Source organism: Triticum urartu, chromosome 4 (assembly GCF_003073215.2).
Source record: "Triticum urartu cultivar G1812 chromosome 4, Tu2.1, whole genome shotgun sequence".
NCBI classification, from domain to species: domain Eukaryota; kingdom Viridiplantae; phylum Streptophyta; class Magnoliopsida; order Poales; family Poaceae; genus Triticum; species Triticum urartu.
The window spans coordinates 545,062,306-545,087,398 of record NC_053025.1 but is presented as its reverse complement, the minus strand read 5'-3'; the positions used below and the strand labels follow the sequence as shown (position 1 = coordinate 545,087,398).

The 25,093-nt window shown below is 42.9% G+C and overlaps 1 long non-coding RNA gene across 1 annotated transcript; it reads left to right on the top strand.

The window, feature by feature from the left end:
• The first annotated feature begins 9,149 nt into the window (after positions 1-9,149).
• LOC125554085 lies at positions 9,150-11,692 on the top strand. The gene is made up of 4 exons (XR_007304318.1): positions 9,150-9,423; positions 9,530-9,757; positions 10,361-10,629; positions 10,716-11,692. It is a non-coding gene; the product is annotated as an uncharacterized LOC125554085 (long non-coding RNA).
• The last annotated feature ends 13,401 nt before the right edge of the window (positions 11,693-25,093 follow it).

The following is a 25,093-nucleotide window of genomic DNA, read 5'->3' as shown; positions in this document are numbered from 1 at the left end:
CGCTCAAAATGATCAAAATCTCGAAAATCTAGCTCAAAATGATCTTATATTCATGCTGAAGGAGACGATCCTGGCACGGACAACGAAGACGATCCGGCGGCGCCTGATACGCCTGCACGCACGCAGTCCTTGGATCACGCGACCGAATCCCCCTTGGATCGCGCTCCCACCACCACCAGCTTCGGCTCACGGGCCAGCCACTCCCGTGACACCGCGTCATCGACAAGTGGGGACAACAGCGGGACCGGATCTCCCTCGCCCCGCGTGCGCATGCAACCGTGGTCGGGCTGCGGATCCGCTGTGCCGCGCCGCGTGGTTACTTCGCGGATGCCTGCAGGAGCGACGGCCTCACCGGTGGCCACAGGATCCCCTGTGCAGGCTGCGTCAGATTCTTCTGCGTCAGCGCCTGATTCTCCCGGATCGGTTGTGGCGAGTGCACCTGCAGTCCAATCTGTGGCGTCTCCAAGAATCAAGACTAGACTACAAAAAGGTATACGAAATCCAAAAATAAGAACGGATGGGACTATACCATATGGCATGTTGTGTATTTCAGGAGAGCCAACAACTGTGAGTAGTGCACTTGATGATCCCAAATGGAAGAAGGCAATGGATGAGGAATATTCTGCACTTATGAGAAACAAAACATGGCATCTTGTACCAAATCAAAAAGGTAAAAATATAATTAATTGCAAATGAGTATACAGAATTAAAAAGAAGGCAGATGGCTCCATTTACAGGTATAAGGCACGTTTGGTTGCAAAGGGCTTCAAGCAACATTATGGCATTGATTATGAGGACACCTTTAGTCCTGTTGCGAAAGCTGCAACTATCAGACTTGTGCTAGCCATTGCTGTGTCCAGAGGATGGAGTCTAAGACAGCTAGATGTACAGAACGCGTTTTTGCATGGTGTTCTGGAAGAGGAAGTGTTCATGAGACAGCCACCTGGATATGAAAGTAAGAAACTTCCACACTTTGTTTGCAAGTTTGATAAAGCACTCTGTGGCTTGAAACAAGCACCTAGAGCATGGTATTCCAGACTGAGCTTACAATTGAAATCTCTTGGCTTCATTGCTTCAAAGGATGATACATCCTTGTTAATTTGTAACAAGGCAGGAGTGGTTATTTTCTTGCTTATATATGTTGATGATATCATAGTTGCAAGTTCTTCACAAAATGTCACTAATGCTCTTCTGCGTGACCTGAGTTCAGAGTTTGCCTTGAAGGACCTAGGTGATTTGCACTTCTTCCTAGGTATTGAAGTCAAGAAAATTCAAGATGACATTATGTTAAAACAGGAGAAATAAATCACTGAACTTCTGTCTCGTATGGGAATGAAAAATTGTAAGCCGGTACCTACACCCTTGTCTTCTTCAGAAAAACTTTCAGCATATGAAGGAGAGGCACTCCAAGAGGAAGAAAGTTCAAGGTATAGGAGTACCGTGGGAGCATTGCAATATTTAACTCTCACACGTCCGAATATCTCATTTGCTGTCAACAAGGTTTGTCAATATCTACATGCACCTACTTCTGCACATTGGACATCTATCAAGAGGATTGTAAGATATGTAAAGCATACTATGGGAATAAGACTTCATTTCAAATGTTCTAATTCCACTCTTGTGAGTGCATTTTCTGATACTGACTGGGCAGGATGTAGTGATGACAGAAGATCAACTGGAGGTTTTGCAATATTCTTTGGGTCCAATCTTATTTCTTGGAGTGCCAGAAAACAAGCCACCGTGTCACGTTCAAGCACAGAGGTTGAGTATAAATCCTTGGCTAATGCAACTGCTGAAGTTATTTGGGTTGGATCACTTCTCGAAGAATTGGGAGTTAAAAATAATCGTATCTCATGCTTATGGTGTGATAATTTGGGTGCAACATATTTGTCTGCAAACCCGGTGTTTCATGCAAGAACAAAGCACATAGAAATTGATTTTCACTTTGTGCGAGAGAGGGTTGCAGCAAAGAAACTTGAGATATGGTTTATTCCCTCCAAGGATCAAGTGGCAGATGGTTTCACCAAGGCACTACCAGCACGATCATTTGATGAGTTCAAGAGCAATCTTAATTTAAGATAGTTAAGATTAAGGAAGGGTGTTAGAACATATCGTCATATCGTTGTTATCTCAACCTCCTCCTCTATCTCGTATTGTATCCAAACTCTTGTACTCATCCTTGTACGCCAAGGCAAGGCTTTCGGCCCCATCAATATAAACGCACGCGGCTCCCCTCGAGGAAGTAGGAACGCTTCATCATCTTACACATATTTCATATCACCTGGTTTTTTCTTGACTTATTATGTAGCATAGAGTTTGTTAATACGGACGGCCGACATAAAATATTTTCTCTTTGCGGACATTCAAGATTTTAATCATAGATATGTTGCTCCACTATGAGGTCATGATACTGTACCTTTTGTTTTGTCGCGTGGCCTCTTCTTTTTAGATTTCCAGGTGGTGGCACGAGCCACACGCATGCGTCCCCACCATTTCACTGACGAGAAAGTGAGTGATCATATATATCGCCACTCATGGTGACGAGAAATAACACGTAGCGTGATGAATATCAACGCACTGTATTTCTTTATCCGCAACGGAAATTTTGCGACCGCTAAAAGGATCAGTCTATTCCTCCGACCGGATATTTCCACACTTCAACTCGGAAGTCACGGCGAAATACGTTAAAACCGCTGTCCTTGACTTGTCCATTCGGATGTGCATTTACTAAGATGCTTCGTGTGTTTAATACTACTCTCCCACGTAAGCAAACAACTCGAACGTACCTCTCCAATCAGCATGGGCTGCATGTTAATTCGAAAAAAGAAGCATAGGCTGCATAGCGCCATACTCTACTCAAGCCACAGAACAGAGCCAGTATAGCCGTCCGGGGTCGACACAGACGCGACAACGGTCAGGTATGTTGTTATGTGACCGATATTTATTCTTGTGTTGTGTGTCGGCACTGGGCAGCTTATTGTTCCAATCAAAAGCTGCAAAAGGCCAAAGCTGATACGACACTGATCATGTTCAATGGTTCAGCTCTCAACTCTCTGAAGTCTGAACGTGTATTAAGTTGTGGTTTTTTGTACAATATATACCCATTGTATATTGGGCTTGCACCGGGAAGGAAAAATCTCAGCTAGCACGCGATCATGGTTCATCTCTCTATAACTCTCTGTTAGCAGTGCAGCTCCAAGCTACCAAAGCCATCACTAATCATCGCTGACCGGTATTGTCAATATGACCAATCGGCGATGACTTTCCTCTGAGACCCTCTTGATAGACATCACTGACCAGCCAATTCATCAGTGATGCCACTCTGACAGGTTGAATATGAGTCAGCGATGAATGGTTCTGTCCGGTCAATGTCGACTAGTTTTGTAGTGGTGGATGCGATGGGCAAACTAACGTTGGGTTTATATAGGCGACAGAATAGAGTTTGCGTGGCAACGATCAAGTTTCAGCATTATGGCCACTCAACCACGTTTAAAAATGCGCATGCGCGCGCACACAGAGGGAGGGATTTTGGGCATCTTTGGGAGGCTTCTAGAGCTCTTCACCGTGAAGGGGAGTGGCGGTAACACGCGCGGAATGATGCTCGGTGCAGCCGGTTCTAGAGGTTCAAGATGAACTTAACATATGGGCTCCACCTATCAGTGGTTGAGATGGCGGAGCCACGGGCGGCTCAACATAAGGCTGGAGAGCTCCTATATGGCGCTCCACAGTCCACACGCTGACAACGCAGCGGGCGCACACCTCCCGCTCCCACCTTCGCGCCCTTCTGGGCCGGCCCATGTGCGGCCGGCAAGCCGCCTGTTTTTTTTCGTCTTTTCCTTTGCGTATTTTCTCCTTTTTTTTTCAATAATTCATGATATCAAACAGCTTCTAAATTTCAGTAAAAGTTGCTAATTTTGTAAAAAACAATCATGATTTTGAAAAAAAATCATTATTTCAAAAATATACTCGGTAATTCAAAAAATGTTCATGAATTTGTAAAAAAATGTTCACAAATTTTAAAAATGTTCAAGAATTTAAAAATATATTCATGATTTCAAAAAAATGTTCATGCATTCGCCAAATGTTCACGAATTGGCAAAAACTGTTCATGATTACAAAAAATGTTCACGAATTTAAAAAATGTTCATGATTTCAAAAAAAGTTCATGCATTAGCGAAATGTTCACGAATTTGCAAAAAATTTTCATGATTACAAAATATTGTTTTGAATTTATGATAATGTTCATGGTTCAAAAAAATGTTCGTGAATTCGAGAAAATGTTCACGTATTTTTAAAAAATGTTCATGATTCCAAAGGAATGAACTTTTTATTAAATTTGATGAACACATTTTGAAAATCGATGAACAAATTGGCATTTGATGAACATTTTTTTATTTGAAGAAAAAAAATTGTATTAGAGAAACAATTTGGGAAAAAATATGGAAAAAATTTGCATTCGATGAACGTTATTTTGAAAAAATGATGAACAAAATTTTAATTCAGTGAACAAATTTTGGTTGTGATGAACATTTTTTGAATCTGATGAACAAAAAAGTTAATGAAAAAAAAGAAATAGCTGAACGTTTTTTTTATTTTGATGAACAACTTTTGAATTTTTATGGACATTTTCTAAATCTGATGAACAAAAAATTGAATTGGGTGAACATTTTTTGGATGGTTGAACATTTTTTTTGCATGGTTGAACATTTTTTGAATTCGATGAACAAAAAAAGTTGTTAACGAATTAAAAAAATGTGAAAAATATTAAAATTTTGAAAAAACAGAAAACGGAAAAAGGGAAAGAAAAACGAAAACGAAAAACAAAAGAAAAAAATTGAAAAGAACGGAAAAAGGGAAAAACCAGTATAGGAAACAAAAAACAAAAAAACTGGTTCTGGGAAGGTTCTAGAACCTTCCCAAAATCGGCGGAACCAGAGAATGGGAAGGAACTGGGCCGACCCGATAACGGAAGGAAAGACAAGGGGGGAGGGGGGTACGCACTACCGTGTTACGCGGCAACCTACGCGCCATATAGGAACCCCGATAAGGCTGAGTAGCGCTCGAGCAATTCTGGTCCATGGGGGAGAGGGGATGGGCCAAGCTGTAACGCCCCATATATAACTTGCCATATTTGTATTCCAACTCTTGTCATTTTCGGCACTAAGTTATGATATTCCTCGTGGTTGAGTTTTGTCTTCGTGTTGCTTTTGTCCATGTCATGCATCTCATATCATGTCATCATGTGCATCGCATTTGCATACGTGTTCGTCTCATGCATCCGAACATTTTCCCCGTTGTCCGTTTTGCATTCCCGCACTCCTACGTCCTCCGGTGTCCCCTTTTGCCTCTTTTCATGCACGGGTGTTAAACGTTCTCGGATTGGACCGAGACTTGCCAAGCGGACTTGGTATACTATCGGTAGACCGCCTGTCAAGTTTCGTGCCGTTATTTTTTCCTCTCGCCGCCGCCGGACGAAATCTCCGCCGCCGGACACGTCCGCCCCGCTTCCCCCGTCCAACCGCGCGCCGCCACGTGGCGAGCCGCGCCCCACATCGCCGCCGGCCCGCCCGAGCCCGGGTCGGGCCCCCAAGCCCGACGCGCTCCGCCCGCTCGCCGCGCTCCCCACCGCCCCCCGCCATCGCCGGCTCTGCCCCGCCACCGCACTACTCGCCGCCGTCTACCTTCGCCGGCGCCGCGCACCACCGGCGCCCTACGCCGCCACCGCGCCCGGCCGCGGCCTTCTCTGCCTCCCCGCGCCGGAATCCGGCCGGATCCGGCGAGATCCGGCCCGGATCCGCCATCTCCGGCGAGTTCCACCTCTTTCCCCGCCATCTTCGGCGAGTCCCGCGCCGGCGAACCTCGGTTTCCACGCCCGTTGACTTTGACCTTGAGGTTGATTTTTCCACTAAGTCCCCAGTCTGCAATATTTTTAGGCATGTTCACCTTACCATATCTCATCACCCGTAGCTCCATTTTGGGCGTGTAACATATCAAATTGTTCGTCTCGAGGTCCTCTTCATTTCATTCCATTGCACCATGTTCATTTGAGTTCATATTGATGCCCTAAATGCTGTTGCAAGAGTGCTATGTAATGTTAGTTTCTGTTTCTTAACAGATTTTGGACATTTGTCATTTTTTCCATGATTAATGTGTGCCTACTATGAACTTGAGCCCTACATGTGTTTTGGGCTATGACATGCCATCTTTACAGGGGTGTATGCCATGTATTTTTGTGATCTTTATAGTGACTAGCACAAGCATGCAAAGTAGCTCTTGTGATGTTGCTGATTTCAGGGACTTAGAATTCTTCTAAGTCATTTCCCTGATGATATTTTTATGCCTTGTATTCTTGTTGCTACAGAGTGATCCATGCCTCTTTTGAGCATGTTCAGTAAGGATAATTTTGAGATATTGTTATGTTCTATCCATCCATGTCTTTGTTTGCAATTATGGAGTACCCTAGCATGACTCAATCTTGCTCTACTTTTGCTATAAAATGTTCCTGGCAGATTGTTTATGTGTTAATCAATTTTGCCGGGGTTGTTGTAGTTTATTCTTGCTTGCTATGAGTTGGTTCTTGCCATGGTTAGCTTATTGATCATGTCTTTTTTCTGGGTGTATGCTTAGTTTGTCATGCAATGCCTTGTGGTGAGTGCATCGAGCTCGCAAACATGCCTACGTAACTCTGTTTTTGCCATGTCCAGTTTTTCTGCTAAGTCTGAATCTGTTAAAGAAACTTGCTATGTTCACATGGGTGCCATTGTATTTTCTGATCCCTTTTGGCTTATGGTCAGTAAGGGACTTTTGTTATATGCTTTAATTAGTTTCATTCCATGCCTTGCTTTGCCATGATATGTTCCTATAGCATGTTGTTATCTTACTCTAAACATTGCTTCCTGATGTTAAATCCTGACATGTTGCTATTTTCACTAAGTCTGTGAACCTGTTATCTTTTGCACTTTTTCCATGCTTGTTTGAACCTGCTATGGTGTGAATTAGCCGTAGCTCAGTGTTCATCTTTTGTCAAGCATCTTGAGTGGATCACTGCCATGTGCTTTGTTGCTATGTTAGAGTGCAGTAGCTTATTTTCTTGATGCATTCTAGATGACATCGTACTGTTAATCGCAGAATAGTGCCATTATTGTTTTGCTTGCCATTTGCAAACCGTGCATCCGATTCCGGTGATCTTTATATCGATTTCGACCGAAATTCACTCATCTTTCCAGTGGCGCTCTTGGTTTGCCAAGTTGAGGCCTGGTTCAATCTTTTCCTTCCAAAGCACGCATATGCATTGCATATCATATCCCGCATATCATGCCATGTTTTGCATCATGTTGCTTGCGCATTGCACCGTGGTTGATCGTGGTTCCCTTTGCTTGTGTTCTTACTTTGGGTAGAGCCGGGAGACGAGTACGTGATCGAGGAACCCGTTGAGAACGCTTACGAGGATCAAGCTTATGTCAACCCGGAGAACTTTGCAGGCAAGATGACCATACCCTCGAAATCACTTCTATCTTTGCTTGCTAGTTGCTCGCTCTATTGCTATGCCTATGCCTCGATACCTACCACATGCTTTATCATGCCTCCCATATTGCCATGTCAAACCTCTAACCCACCTTGTCCTAGCAAACCGTTGTTTGGCTATGTTACCGCTTTGCTCAGCCCCTCTTATAGCGTTGCTAGTTGCAGGTGAAGATTGGAGTTTGTTCCTTGTTGGAACATGTTTATTGTTGGGATATCACTACTATATCTTGTTTACTTTAATGCATCTATATACTTGGTAAAGGGTGGAAGGCTCGGCCTTATGCCTAGTGTTTTGTTCCACTCTTGCCGCCCTAGTTTCCGTCATACCGGTGTTATGTTCCTTGATTTTGCGTTCCTTACACGGTTGGGTTATAATGGGAACCCCTTGACAGTTCGCCTTGAATAAAACTCCTCCAGCAAGGCCCAACCTTGGTTTTACCATATGCCACCTAGCCTTTTTCCCTTGGGTTCCGTGGACTCAAGGGTCATCTTTATTTTAACCCCCCGGGCCAGTGCTCCTCTAAATGTTGGTCCAAACTGAGCTGCCTATGGGGCCACCTCAGGGAAACTTGAGGGTTGGTTTTACTCGTAGCTAGTCTCATCCGGTGTTGCCCTGAGAACGAGATACGTGCGACTCCTATCGGGATTTGTCGGCACATCGGGTGGCTTTGCTGGTTTAGTTTTACCATTGTCGAGATGTCTTGTAACCGGGATTCCGAGTCTGATCGGGCCGTCCTGGGAGAAGGAATATCCTTCGTTGACCGTGAGAGCTTGTGATGGGCTAAGTTGGGACACCCCTGCAGGGATTTGAACTTTCCAAAGCCGTGCCCACGGTTATGAGCAGATGGGAATTTGTTAATGTCCGGTTATAGAAAACTTGAAACTTAACTTAATTAAAATGGATCAACAGCGTGTGTAGTCGTCATGGTCTCTTTTCGGCGGAGTCCGGGAAGAGAACACGGTCTCGTGTTATGCTTGAACGTAAGTAGTCTAGGATCACTTCTTGATCATAGATTCTCGAACGTGCTTTGTCTTCTCTTCTCGCTCTCTTTTGCGCATGTTAGCCACCATATATGCTAGTGCTTGCTGCAGCTCCACCTCACATACCCTTTGCCTACCCATAAGCTTAAATAGTCTTGATCGCGAGGGTGTGAGATTGCTGAGTCCCCGTGACTCACAGATTACTTCAAAAACCAGATGCAGGTGCCGATGATACCATTCCAGGAGATGCGACTGAACTCAAGTGGGAGTTCGATGAGGACTCAGGACGATACTATGTTTCCTTTTCAGACGATCAGTAGTGGAGCCCAGTTGGGGCGATCGGGGATCTTATGCATTTGGGGTTGTCTTTATTTTGGTTCCGTAGTCGAACCTTGATTGTATCTGGATGATTATAATGCTATATTTATGTATTGTGTGAAGTGACGATTGTAAGCCAACTCTGTACGGACGCGGAGTAATTGATCCCGAGCACACAGGCTCTCGGAATCTGTCCCGCTCGATCCGGTGTTATGATTCGGCAGAAGAGAAACACGTGACGGTGGCCGGGCCCAGATGGGGACGTGGAAGTGATAAAGAAAATGAGTTAATTTCCTGGACGGTGGGGCAGCACGCGATTTTCTACCAAGGCCCTTGCGGGTTAGCGTCAGAGCCGTGGCTCGATTCGTCGGCAAACTCCTGATCCGTGCATCAGTCACCGCTAACGACGTCAATGAGATGGAGTAAATGAAGGAGAGGGGTTGGTGGTAGGTGGATATGGCTGGGTCATTCCTCTCGCACTTGTTGGTCGGCTTCTACCAAGGTCCATAGGCGGCGACAGCGGCGACAGCGGCGACTGTGCTAGGGTTCCTGAATCTCCGCTCCGGCGCCGATGGAGTTCTTGATGCAGCCGTTCAACAGGTGCGTAATGTGTTCATGTGTGCTCTTTGTTCTCTGCGTCTGTCGGATTTGGGATGGTAAATCATGGGATCTAAATCTCTCGACCTTGCTGTGGGGCCGTGTGCAGTAGAACCTTGATTGAAGAGGTGACTGACAGTGAGTTGCCAATGGAGCCGGTGCACCACCCTGTGCAGTCGCCGCCAGGCGGACAAGTGGGAGGTGCGAGCACTTCAATTGGCGGTGGGCAGATCTGTCCCCCATCGGTGGAAGGACAAGCAAGGAGTGGAGATAAGGCAGATGCTTCAGAAAACTCCGTGGAGCAGATTGATCCAAAAACGCCTGCTTGGACGCGAAGGTATAAAGTATAAACAATGGAATCATTGAATTGTTTAGTAGCAGCTTGAACAGTCTAGTTCGCAGTTAATCTCTAGCCTGCAAAGATTAAAATGAGCAGCAAAATAGATATGCGCTTTACATTACTGAAATATGATGAAGTACATACTGAATTATAGACAACAGACTGACGGAATATACTTATCTGGTGTACACTACTGAAGACTACATATGATACTGAATTTTAAGACAGTACACTCATCTTAAAATGCAGTTTTGAACAGTCTAGTTCACGGTTAGTCTCTAGCCCTGTAGAAATTAAAATGAGCAAGGAAATAGATATCCGCTTGACATTATTGGAGTATGATGATGTAGAATACTGAATTTTAGAGAGCAGACCGATGAAAAATAGATATGTGGTTGACATTACTGACGGCTGATGAAGTATGTTACTGAATTTTAGACAGTAGACTGACGAAATATGGACTGCTGGAATATGCGTTCGAATATGCAGGGTGTAACCTAATACGGGTTGGTTAGTAGCTGCAAGTAATTCCGATGCTATAGTACTGGTAGCGAGACAATCAGATTGCGGGATGATGTATTATGTTTTGTTTCATTTCAGGGTCAAGATAGGTGCTGCAGCACCAGCCACCAGGGCGTGCCCCATGCCCAGATAGGATGACTGCATTAGAGAAATCAGTCCGTTTTTTTGCTGAGGCGCCTAGGGAGAACATTGTACCGAAATTAGGGCACAGTTTCAATACGCTCGGCGAGGCCTATGATTTCTACAATCTGTACTCCTGGGAGAAAGGCTTCGGGATTAGATATGGAAAGAGCAGGCTAAATGTTAACCGGACAAAATGCATGCAGGAGATCGTGTGTGGTTGCGCGGTATGTATCCGTTCAGATGAGACTTTCCAATTTATGCAATTCTGTCTTGGTGTTATCTGACTCTTGGTGCCATGAACTGATTGCAGGGAAAACCAATAGTGGAGGATACTCGGTCATGCCGCTGCGAATGTCCTGCCCTTATCAGATTGCTGCGGTCGAAAGACAATGGGTGGTACATAGCGGAGCACAGAGATCATCACAATCATGCCTTGTCCAACACCTATGGGCAGATGTTGCACTAGCCATCACATAAGCACATCGACGTGTACATCAGGGATCTGGTGAAGCAGCTGTGAGAGAACAATGTGAATCTATCCAAAGTGTACAACATTATTGGTAGTTTCTTTGGGCGGATGGAGAATGTACAATTCACAAAGAGAGCGCTCATGAACTTGTGTGGCAAAATCAGTCGTGACCAGGCAGAGGATGACGTTAGGAAGACAATGGAGGTGTTTCAGGAAATTGGTGCTCAGGATCAGCAGTTCACATACAGGGTACATGCTGACAAGGAGGGGAGGATAAGTAGCCTGATGTCGGCGAACGGAAACAACAGAATTCAGTATACCTTCTTTGGGGATGTAGTTACTTTCGACACCACTTACTGAACTAATCTGTATGATATGCCATTTGAGTTCACAAAATCGGCTGATTGATTTCTGGTGGAGCTGAGGATCTGGGTGGGAGCTCGGCTGGATGGAGAAGGTTATCAAGAGGGAAAAGCGTAGGTAAGAAGCCAGGTAGCTGCAACGGCTGGATACATTTAATGAGGTGGATGGCGGCGTTAGTCCAGAATCTCGCTGGAACCGGCTCAACCCGTGAACGTCTTCCTGGTCCGTGCCTGGGATGGCTAATGGCGTGACCATAATTCACCCCGACTTGTGGGCCATGGGCCTTAATAAAAATACAGAATCTCAAAAAGTGGTTAGACCCACACTGCCATGCTCTGCGCATCGCGATAAAGACGTGAGGTACAGATACCGTGATCCTGTGCGCCCGCGCTCACATTAGCACTTTCGAACTCTGTACCTCTTTCTTATTCAGTACATGGGATGTGTAAAGATTACCCCTCTTGCGACATTGCCTACAATGCGGTTATGCCTTTAAATCGTGCTCCGACACGTGGAAGATATAGCCGCATCGTGGGTGTTACACAAGTTCAGCCCAATGGCTTATATCTCTACTATTAAAGGAGAATCGAACGTCGTGATGGTTCGACCTCCTCCCCCTCGCTATTGATACCCCACGCACACACCCACGTCTTTCCGCTCCCTCATCCCTCCTACTGCTTTTTTCAAATACCCTCGGAAAACCAGCGGCAACTAAACAAGGAACCGACCGGTTCACTTTGACCTCCTCTCGTAGACTCGTACATCGATCCTGCATGCAACTCGTGAATTAGCTGGAGCACCAGAAAAACCGCATGTTACCCACGTCCTTCCCCGACCTGGAAGATTATCCCATGTCCCTCACACATCATGAAAGAAAAACAGCCCAAAAGCTCCTCGCGATGGCCCCGCGGCCTCGTCCTGATGCTGCTCCGCATCGACGACGCCACGCCACAATTCGCACCGGCGTCTCACCAGCCGTGCCCTCCTGGCCTCCCCCAGCCTCCTCCCCACGCAGTGATACGTCTCCAATGTATCTATAATTTTTGATTGTTCCATGCTATTATATTATCAACCTTGGATGTTTTATATGCATTTATATGCTATTTTATATGACTTTTGGGACTAACCTATTAACCCAGAGCCCAGTGCCAGTTTATGTTTTTTCCTTGTTTAGAGTATCGCAGAAAAGGAAAACCAAACGGAGTCCAATTGACCTAAAATTTCACGGAGATCATTTTTGGACCAGAAGAAGCCTACAGAGTACCGGAGATGGGCCAGAAGAGTCCCGAGGCCACAACGAGGGTGGGGGGCACGCCCTACCCCCTGGGCACGCCCCTACCTTGTGGTCGCCTCGGGGACCCCCTGACTTGTTCCCGACTCCAACACCTCTTATATAACCCAAAACTTTCAGAAAGAAACCTAGATCGGGAGTTCTGCCGCCGCAAGCCTCTGTAGCCACCGAAAACCAATCTAGACCCGTTCCGGCACTCTGCCGGAGGGGGGAATCCCTCTCTGGTGGCCATCTTCATCATCTCGGCGCTCTCCATGACGAGGAGGGAGTAGTTCTCCCTCGGGGCTGAGGGTATGTACCAGTAGCTATGTGTTTGATCTCTCTCTCTCTCTCTCTCGTGTTCTTGATTTGGCACGATCTTGATGTATCGCGAGCTTTGCTATTATAGTTGGATCTTATGATGTTTCTCCCCCTCTACTCTCTTGTGATGAATTGAGTTTTCCCTTTGAAGTTATCTTATCGGATTGAGTCTTTAAGGATTTGAGAACACTTGATGTATGTCTTGCATGTGCTTATCTATGGTGATAACGGGATATCACGTGATCCACTTGATGTATGTTTTGGTGATCAACTTGCGAGTTCCGTGACCTCGTGAACTTATGCATCGCGGTTGGCACACGTTTTCGTCTTGATTCTCCGGTAGAAACTTTGGGGCACTCTTTGAAGTTCTTTGTGTTGTTTAAATAGATGAATCTGAGATTGTGTGATGCATATCGTATAATCATACCCACGGATACTTGAGGTGACATTGGAGTATCTAGGTGACATTAGGGTTTTGGTTGATTTGTGTCTTAAGGTGTTATTCTAGTACGAACTCTAGGATAGATTGAACGGAAAGAATAGCTTCGTGTTATTTTACTACGGACTCTTGAATAGATCGATCAGAAAGAATAACCTTGAGGTGGTTTTGTACCTACAATAATCTCTTCCTTTGTTCTCCTCTATTAGTGACTTTGGAGTGATTCATTGTTGCATGTTGAGGGATAATTATATGATCCAACTATGTTATTATTGTTGAGAGAACTTGCACTAGTGAAAGTATGAACCCTAGGCCTTGTTTCAAAGCATTGCAATACCGTTTTTGCTCACTTTTACCACTTGCTACCTTGCTGTTTTTATATTTTCAGATTACAAAAACTATCATCTACTATCCATATTGCACTTGTATCACCATCTCTTCGCTGAACTAATGCACCTATACAATTTACCATTGTATTGGGTGTGTTGGGGACACAAGAGACTCTTTGTTATTTGGTTGCAGGGTTGCTTGAGAGAGACCATCTTCATCCTACGCCTCCCACGGATTGATAAACCTTAGGTCATCCACTTGAGGGAAATTTGCTACTGTCCTACAAACCTCTGCACTTGGAGGCCCAACAACGTCTACAAGAATAAGGTTGTGTAGTAGACATCAAGCTCTTTTCTGGCGCCGTTGCCGGGGAGGTTAGTGCTTGAAGGTATATCTTTAGATCTTGCAATCGAATCTTTTAGTTTCTTGTTTTATCAATAGTTTAGTTTATAAAAGAAAATTATAAAAAATGGAATTGAGGGTACCTCATATACTTCATATTTTTAATGTCTTTCGTGAAAATAAGGATTCCGATAATTGTGCCAAAATGTTAGAAGAAGAATGCATTAGAATGTTTGGCACTAAATCTTTGAATGATGAGCATGATTGCAATGTTGTTAGTATGAATTCTTTGAATAACCATGGCGCTAATGATATGCAAGGCCATAAGCTTGGGGATGCTATGTTTGATGAAGATGATATTTTTTGTCCCCCAAGTTTTGATGAGCAAATTTATTTTGATGATAGCATGCCTCCTATTTATGATGATTATATTGATGAAAGTCGGTTTGGAAGAGTGTCAACTTTAGGAAGTAATGATCCCACTATTTAGGAGGGTGTTGAATCTTATTGTGATAATTATGAAAGTAGGTTTGGAGAGGTCATGACTTTAGTTAATGTTAATCCCACTATTTTGGAAGAGTGTCAACTTTGCATACATGTGGATCGTGTTAAGAATATGTTTTGTGATAGCTATATTGTTGAATTTTCTTATGATCCTACATGTAATTATTATGAGGGAGGAACATATGCTTGTAGGAATTGTAATAATACGAAGTTTCCTCTCTATGTGTTGAAAATCTTGAAGATTTGCTTGTTTTACCTTCCTATGCAAGTTGATTCTTGTTACCACAAGTTGTTTGCTCAAAAAATCCATATGCATAGGAAGTGGGTTAGACTTAAATGTGCTAGTCATATTCTTCTTGATGCTCTCTTTATGTTTCAATTCTTATCCTTTATGTGAGCATCATTGAAATCACCATGTCTAGCTAGGGGCGTTAAACGATAGCACTTGTTGGGAGGCAACCCAATTTTATTTTTGTTCTTTACTTTTTGTTCCTGTTTAGTAATAAATAATTCATCTAGCCTCTGTTTAGATGTGGTTTTATGCTTTTAATTAGTGTTTGTGCCAAGTAAAACCTTTGGGAAGACTTGGGGAAAGTCTTTGCGATCTTGCTGTAAAAAACAGAAACTTTAGCGCTCACGATATTTGCTGCCATTTTTTTACTGGAGAGTGCGATTAGGTTGATTCTTTTAGAAGATGATTAATAGATAAATTCCTCACGTCCAGCAATTTATTTTAGAATTTTTGGGGTTACATAAGTATTCTAAACATACATATTACTACTGACTGTTCTGTTTTTGACAGATTCTGTTTTTCGCATGTTGTTTGCTTATTTTGATGAATCTATGGCTAGTATCGGAGGTTATGAACCATGGAGAAGTTGGAATACATTAGGTTTAACACAAATATATATAAAGAATGAGTTCATTACAGTACCTTAAGTGGTGGTTTGCTTTCTTATACTAATGGAGCTCATGAAATTTTCTGTTAAGTTTTGTGTTGTGAAGTTTTCAAGTTTTGGGTAAAGATTCGATGGACTATGGAATAAGGAGTGGCAAGAGCCTAAGCTTGGAGATGATCAAGGCACCCCAAGGTAATATTCAAGGACAACCAAGAGCATAAGCTTGGGGATGCCCCGGATGGCATCCCCTCTTTCGTCTTCGTTCATCGGTAACTTTACTTGGAGCTATATTTTTATTCACCACATGATATGTGTTTTGCTTGGAGCGTCATTTTATTTTCTTTTGTTTTGCTTGCTGTTTGAATAAAATACCAAGATCTGAAATTATTAAATGTTAGAGAATCTTCACATAGTTGCATAATTATTCGACTACTCATCGATCTTCACTTATATCTTTCATAGTAGTTTGTCATTTGCTCTAAGTGCTTCACTTATATCCTTTTAGAGCACGGTGGTAGTTTTATTTTGAAGAAATAGATGAATTATCATGCCTCACTTATATTATTTTGAGAGTCTTTAGAACAGCATGGTAGTTTGCTTTGGTTATGAAATTAGTCCTAATATGATAGGCATCCAAGATGGGTATAATAAAAACTTTCATATAAGTGCATTGAATACTATGAGAAGTTTGATACTTGATAATTGTTTTGAGATATGAAGATGGTAATATTAGAGTCGTGCTAGTTGAGTAATTGTGAATTTGAGAAATACTTGTGTTGAGGTTTGCAAGTCCCGTAGCATGCACGTATGGTAACCGTTGTGTGACAAATTTGAAGCATGAGGTGTTTCTTTGATTGCCTTCCTTATGAGTGGCGGTCGGGGACGAGCGATGGTCTTTTCCTACCAATCTACCCCCTAGAAGCATGCACGTAGTGCTTGGTTTTTTATGACTTGTAGATTTTTGCAATAAGTATGTGAGTTTTTTATGAATAATGTTGAGTCCATGGATTATACGCACTCTCACCCTTCCATCATTGCTAGCCTCTTCGGTACCGTGCATTGCCCTTTCTCACCTCGAGAGTTGGTGCAAACTTTGCCGGTGTATCCAAACCCCGTGATATGATACGCTCTGTCACACATAAACCTCCTTATATCTTCCTTAAAACAGCCACCAAACCTACCTATTATGGCATTTCCATAGCCATTCCGAGATATATTGCCATGCAACTTTCCATCGTTCCGTTCATCATGACACACATCATCATTGTCATATTGCCTTGCATGATCATGTAGTTGACATCGTATTTGTGGAAAAGCCACCATGCATAATTTATCATACATGCCACTCTTGATTCATTGCCCATCCCGGTACACTGCCGGAGGCATTCATATAGAGTCATACTTTGTTCTAGTATCGAGTTGTAAATAAATAGAAGTGTGATGATCATCATTAATAGAGCATTGTCCCGAAAAAAAGAAAAAAAGAAAGGCCAAATAAAAAAAAGGAAAGGCCAAATAAAAAAAGAGAAAAAAAGAAAGGCCAAAAAAAGGATGGCCAAATAAAAAAAGAAAAGAAAAAAATATATAAAATAAGAAGGGACAATGCTACCATCCTTTTTCCACACTTGTGCTTCAAAGTAGCACCATGATATTCATGATAGAGAGTCTCTTGTTTTGTCACTTTCATATACTAGTGGGAATTCTTCATTATAGAACTTGCCTTGTATATTCCAACAATGGGCTTCCTCAAATGCCCTAGGTCTTCGTGAGCAAGCAAGTTGGATGCACACCCACTTAGTTTCTTTTGTTGAGCTTTCATAAATTTATAGCTCTAGTACATCCGTTGCATGGCAATCCCTACTCCTTGCATTGACATCAATTGATGGGCATCTCCCTAGCCCGTTGATTAGCCGCGTCGATGTGAGACTTTTTCCTTTTTTGTCTTCTCCACATAACCCCTATCATTATATTCTATTCCACCCATAGTGCTATATCCATGGCTCACGCTCATATATTGCGTGAAAGTTGAAAAAAGTTTGAGATTACTAACGTATGAAACAATTGCTTGGCTTGTCATCGGGGTTGTGCATGATGAGAGCATTCTTGTGTGATGAAAATGGAGCATGACCAAACTATATGATTTTGTAGGGATGAACTTTCTTTGGCCATGTTATTTTGAGAAGACATGATTGCTTAGTTAGTATGCTTGAAGTATTATTATTTTTATGTTAATATTAAACTTTTGTCTTGAATCTTATGGATCTGAATATTCTTGCCACAATAAAAAGATTACATAGATAAATATGTTAGGTAGCATTCCACATCAAAAATTCTGTTTTTATCATTTACCTACTCGAGGATGAGCAGGAATTAAGCTTGGGGATGCTTGATACATCTCCAACGTATCTATAATTTTTGATTGTTCATGCTATTATATTATCAACCTTGGATGTTTTATATGCATTTATATGCTATTTTATATGATTTTTGGGACTAACCTATTAACCCAGAGCCCAGTGCCAGTTTCTGTTTTTTCCTTGTTTTAGAGTATGGCAGAAAAGGAAAACCAAACGGAGTCCAATTGACCTGAAATTTCACGGAGATCATTTTTGGACCAGAAGAAGCCCACGGAGTACCGGAGATGGGCCAAAAGAGTCCCGAGGCCACCACGAGGGTGGGGCGCACCCTACCCCCTGGGCACGCCCCCTACCTCGTGTCCGCCTCGGGGACCCCCCTGACTTGTTCCCGACTCCAACACCTCTTATATAACCCAAAACTTCTAGAAAGAAACCTAGATCGGGAGTTCCGCCGCTGAAAGCCTCTGTAGCCACCGAAAACCAATCTAGACTCGTTCCGGCACTCTGCTGGAGGGGGGAATCCCTCTCCGGTGGCCATATTCATCATCCCGACGCTCTCCATGATGAGGAGGGAGTAGTTCTTCCTCGGGGCTGAGGGTATGTACCAGTAGCTATGTGTTTGATCTCTCTCTCTCTCTCTCTCGTGTTCTTGATTCAGCACGATCTTGATGTATCGCGAGCTTTGCTATTATAGTTGGATCTTATGATGTTTCTCCCCCTCTACTCTCTTGTGATGAATTGAGTTTTCCCTTTGAAGTTATCTTATCGGATTGAGTCTTTAAGGATTTGAGAACACTTGATGTATGTCTTGCATGTGCTTATCTGTGGTGACAATGGGATATCACGTGATCCACTTGATGTATGTTTTGGTGATCAACTTGCGAGTTCCGTGATCTCGTGAACTTATGCATAGGGGTTGGCACACATTTTCGTCTTGACTCTCCGGTAGAAACTTTGGGGCACTCTTTGAAGTTCTTTGTGTTGGTTGAGTAGATGAATCTGAGATTGTGTGATGCATATCGTATAATCATACCCATGGATACTTGAGGTGACATTGGAGTATCTAGGTGACATTAGGGTTTTGGTTGATTTGTGTCTTAAGGTGTTATTCTAGTACAAACTCTAGGATAGATCGAACAGAAAGAATAGCTTCGTTTTATTTTACTACGGACTCTTGAATAGATCGATCAGAAAGAATAACTTTGAGGTGGTTTCTGAAGGAAATATGCCCTAGAGGCAATAATAAAGTTATTATTTATTCCCTTATTTCATGATAAATGTTTATTATTCATGCTAGAATTGTATTAACCGGAAACATAATACATGTGTGAATACATAGACAAACAGAGTGTCACTAGTATGCCTCTACTTGACTAGATCGTTAATCAAAGATGGTTATGTTTCCTAACCATAGACAAAGAGTTGTTATTTGATTAATGAGGTCACATCATTAGTTGAATGATCTGATTGACATGACCCATTCCATTAGCTTAGCACCCGATCGTTTAGTATGTTGCTATTGCTTTCTTCATGACTTATACATGTTCCTATAACTATGAGATTATGCAACTCCCGTTTACTGGAGGAACACTTTGGGTACTACCAAATGTCACAACGTAACTGGGTGATTATAAAGGAGTACTACAGGTGTCTCCAATGGTACATGTTGGGTTGGCGTATTTCGAGATTAGGTTTTGTCACTCTGATTGTCGGAGAGGTATCTCTGGGCCCTCTCGGTAATACACATCACATAAGCCTTGCAAGCATTACAACTAATATGTTAGTTGTCAAATGATGTATTACAGAACGAGTAAAGAGACTTGCCGGTAACGAGATTGAACTAGGTATTGGATACCGACGATCGAATCTCGGGCAAGTAACATACCGATGACAAAGGGAACAACATATGTTGTTATGCGGTCTGACCGATAAAGATCTTCGTAGAATATGTAGGAGCCAATATGGGCATCCAGGTCCCGCTATTGGTTATTGACCGGAGACGTGTCTCGGTCATGTCTACATTGTTCTCGAACCGTAGGGTCCGCACGCTTAACGTTACGATGACAGTTATTATGAGTTTATGCATTTTGATGTACCGAAGGTTGTTCGGAGTCCCGGATGTGATCACGGACATGACGAGGAGTCTCGAAATGGTCGAGACATAAAGATTGATATATTGGAAGCCTATGTTTGGACATCGGAAGTGTTCCGGGTGAAATCAGGATTTTACCGGATTACCGGGAGGTTACCGAAACCCCCCGGGAGTCATATGGGCCTTAGTGGGCCTTAGTGGAAAGGTGAAAGGGCTGCCCATAAGGGCTGCGCGCCTCCCCCCTCCCTAGTCCTATTAGGACTAGGAGAGGTGGCCGGCCACCCCTCTCCCTCTTTCCCCCTTGGGAGTCCTAGTTGGAATAGGATTGGGGGGGGAGTCCTACTCCCGGTAGGAGTAGGACTCCTCCTGCGCCTCCATAGGGCTGGCCGCACCCCTCCCCCTTGGCTCCTTTATATACGGAGGCAGGGGGCACCTCTAGACAGACAAGTTGATCATTGAGATCGTTCCTTAGCCGTGTGCGGTGCCCCCTGCCACCATATTCCACCTCGATAATATCGTTGTAGTGCTTAGGCGAAGCCCTGCGTCGGTAGAACATCAAGATCGTCACCACGCCGTCGTGCTGACGGAACTCTTCCCCGATGCTTTGCTGGATCGGAGCCCGAGGATCGTCATCGAGCTGTACGTGTGCTAAGAACTCGGAGGTGCCGGAGTAACGGTGCTTGGATCGGTCGGATCGGGAAGAAGACGTATGAATACTTCCTCTATGTTGTGTCAACGCTTCCGTTGTGATCTACAAGGGTACGTAGATCATACTCTCCCCTCGTTGCTATGCATCACCATGATCTTGCGTGTGCGTAGGAAATTTTTTGAAATTACTACGTTCCCCAACAGTGGCATCCGAGCCTAGGTTATTTATGTTGATGTTATATGCACGAGTAGAACACAAGTGAGTTGTGGGCGATATAAGTCATACTGCCTACCAGCATGTCATACTTTGGTTCGGCGGTATTGTTGGACGAGACGACCCGGACCAACATTACGCGTACGCTTACGCGAGACCGGTTCCCCCGACGTGCTTTGCACACAGGTGGCTTGCGGGCGACTGTCTCTCCAACTTTAGTTGAACCAAGTGTGGCTACGCCCGGTCCTTGCGAAGGTTAAAACGGAGTCTATTTGACAAACTATCATTGTGGTTTTGATGCGTAGGTGAGATTGGTTCTTGCTTAAGCCCGTAGCAGCCACGTAAAACTTGCAACAACAAAGTAGAGGACGTCTAACTTGTTTTTGCAGGGCATGTTGTGATGTGATATGGTCAAGGCATGATGCTAAATTTTATTGTATGAGATGATCATGTTTTGTAACCAAGTTATCGGCAACTGGCAGGAGCCATATGGTTGTCGCTTTATTGTATGCAATGCAATCGCGATGTAATGCTTTACTTTATTACTAAGCGGTAGTGATAGTCGTGGAAGCATAAGATTGGCGAGACGACAACGATGCTACGATGGAGATCAAGGTGTCGCGCCGGTGACGATGGTGATCATGACGGTGCTTCGGAGATGGAGATCACAAGCACAAGATGATGATGGCCATATCATATCACTTATATTGATTGCATGTGATGTTTATCCTTTTATGCATCTTATCTTGCTTTGATTGACGGTAGCATTATAAGATGATCTCTCACTAAATTATCAAGAAGTGTTCTCCCTGAGTATGCACCGTTGCCAAAGTTCGTCGTGCCCAGACACCACGTGATGATCGGGTGTGATAAGCTCTACGTCCATCTACAATGGGTGCAAGCCAGTTTTGCACACGCGGAATACTCAAGTTAAACTTGACGAGCCTAGCATATGCAGATATGGCCTCGGAACACGGAGACCGAAAGGTCGAGCGTGAATCATATAGTAGATATGATCAACATAACGATGTTCACCATTGAAAACTACTCCATCTCACGTGATGATCGGTTATGGTTTAGTTGATTTGGATCACGTGATCACTTAGAGGATTAGAGGGATGTCTATCTAAGTGGGAGTTCTTAAGTAATATGATTAATTGAACTTTAATTTATCATGAACTTAGTCCTGGTAGTATTAGCATATCTATGTTGTGGATCAATAGCTCGCATTGTTGCTTTCATGTGTTTATTTTGATATGTTCCTAGAGAAAATTGTGTTGAAAGATGTTAGTAGCAAAGATGCGGATTGGATCCGTGATCTGAGGTTTATCCTCATTGCTGCACAGAAGAATTATGTCCTTGATGCACCGCTAGGTGACAGACCTATTGCAGGAGCAGACGCAGACGTTATGAACGTTTGACTAGCTCAATATGATGACTACTTGATAGTTTAGTGCACCATGCTTAACAGCTTAGAATCGGGACTTCAAAGACGTTTTGAACGTCATGGAGCATATGAGATGTTCCAGGAGTTGAAGTTAATATTTCAAGCAAATACCCGAGTTGAGAGATATGTAGTCTCCAACAAGTTCTATAGCTAAAAGATGGAGGAGAATCGCTCAACTAGTGAGCATGTGCACAGATTGTCTGAGTACAACAATCGCTTGAATCAAGTGGGAGTTAATCTTCCAGATAAGATAGTGATTGACAGAATTCTCTAGTCACCATCACCAAGTTAGTAGAACTTCGTGATGAACTATGATATGCAAGGGATAACGGAAACAATTCCCAAGCTCTTCGTAATGCGGAAATTGACGAAGGTAGAAATCGAGAAAAACATCAAGTGTTGATGGTAGACAAGACCACTAGTTTCAAGAAAAGGGCAGAAGGAAGAAGGGGAACTTCAAGAAGAACAACAAGCAAGTTGCTGCTCAAGTGAAGAAGCCCAAGTCTGGTCCTAAGCCCGAGACTAAGTGTTTCTACTGCAAAGGGACTGGTCACTGGAAGCGGAACTACCCCAAGTGATTGGCAGATAAGAAGGATGGCAAAGTGAACATAAGTATGTTTGATATACATGTTATTGATGTGTACTTTACTAGTGTTTATAGCAACCCCTCAGTATTTGATACTAGTTCAGTTGCTAAGATTAGTAACTCGAAACGGGAGTTGCAGAATAAACAGAGACTAGTTAAGGGTGAAGTGACGATGTGTGTTGGCAGTGGTTCCAAGATTGATATGATCATCATCGCACACTCCCTATACTTTCGGGATTAGTGTTGAACCTGAATAAGTGTTATTTGGTGTTTGCGTTGAGCATGAATATGATTTGATCATATTTATTGTAATACGGTTATTCATTTAAGTAAGAGAATAAATTGTTGTTCTGTTTACATGAATAAAACCTTATATGGTTACACACCCAATGAAAATAGTTCGTTGGATCTCGATCGTAGTGATACACATAATCATAATATTGAAACCAAAAGATGCAAAGTTAATAATGATAGTGCAACTTATTTGTAGCACTGCCGTTTAGGTCATATTGGTGTAAAGCGCATGAAGAAACTCCATGCTGATGGGATTTTGGAATCACTTGATTATGAATCACTTGATGCTTGCGAACCATGCCTTTTGGGCAAGATGACTAAAACACCGTTCTCCGGAACAATGAAGCAAGCAACAGATTTGTTGGAGATCATACATACTGATGTATGTGGTCCGATGAATATTAAGGCTTGCAGCAGGTATCATTATTTCCTGACCTTCACAGATGATTTGAGCAGATATGGGGATATCTACTTGATGAAACATAAGTCTGAAACATTTGAATAGTTCAAAGAATTTCAGAGTGAAGTGGAAAATCATCGTGACAAGAAAATAAAAGTTTCTACGATATGATCGCAGAGGTAAAATATTTGAGTTACGAGTTTGGTCTTCAATTAAAATAATGTGGAATAGTTTCACAAACTCATGCCACATGGAACACCACAGCATAATGGTGTGTCCGAACGTCATAATCATACTTTATTGGATATAGTGCAATATATGATGTCTCTTACCGATCTACCACTATCGTTTTGGGGTTATGCATTAGAGACAGCTGCATTCACGTTAAATAGGGCACCATCTAAATCCGTTGAGACGACACCGTGTGAACTATGGTTTGGCAAGAAACCTAAGCTGTCGTTTCTTAAAGTTTGGGGTTGCGATGCTTATATGAAAAAGTTTCATCCTGATAAGCTCAAACTCAAATCGGAGAAGTGCGTCTTCATAGGATATCCAAAGGAAACTATTGGATACACCTTCTATCATAGATCTGAAGGCAAGACTTTTGTTGCTAAATTCGGAAACTTTCTGGAGAAGGAGTTTCTCTCGAAAGAAGTGAGTGGGAGGAAAGTAGAACTTGACGAGGTAACTGTACCTGCTCCCTTACTGGAAAGTAGTACATCACAGAAAACTGTTTCTGTGACACCTACAACAGTTAGTGAGGAAGCTAATGATGATGATCATGAAACTTCAGAACAAGATACTACTGAACCTCGTAGATCAAACCAGAGTAAGATCCGCACCAGAGTGGTACGGTAATCCTTTTCTGGAAGTCATGCTACTAGATCATGATGAACCTACGAACTATGAGGAAGCGATGATGAGCCCAGATTCCGCGAAATGGTTTGAGGCCATGAAATCTGAGATATGATCCATGTATGAGAACAAAGTATGGACTTTGATGGATTTGCCCGATGATCGGCAAGCCATAGAAAATAAATGGATCTTCAAGAGGAAGACGGACGCTGATAGTAGTGTTACTATCTACAAAGCTAGAATTGTCGCAAAAGGTTTTCGACAAGTTCAAGGTGTTGACTACGATGAGAGTTTCTCACTCGTATCTATGCTTAAGTCTGTCCGAATCATGTTAGCAATTGCCGCGTTTTATGAAATCTGGCAAATGGATAAACAAAACTGCATTCCTTAATGGATTTACTAAAGAAGAGTTGTATACGATGCAACTAGAAGGTTTTGTCGATCCTAATGGTGTTAACTAAATATGCAAGCTCCAGCGATCCATCTATGGACTGGTGCAAGAATCTCGGAGTTGGAATATACACTTTGATAAGTTGATCAAAGCATATAGTTTTATACAGACTTGCGGTGAAGCCTGTATTTACAAGAAAGTGAGTGGGAGCACTACAAATTTTTTGATAAGTATATGTGAATGACATATTGTTGATCGGAAATAATGTAGAATTATTCTGCAAAGCATAAAGGAGTGTTTGAAAGGAGTTTTTCAAAGAAAGACTTCGATGAAGCTGCTTACATATTGAGCTTCAAGATCTATAGAGATAGATCAAGACGCTTGATAAGTTTTTTCAATGAGTACATACCTTGACAAGATTTTGAAGTAGTTCAAAATGGAGCAGTCAAAGAAAGAGTTCTTGCCTG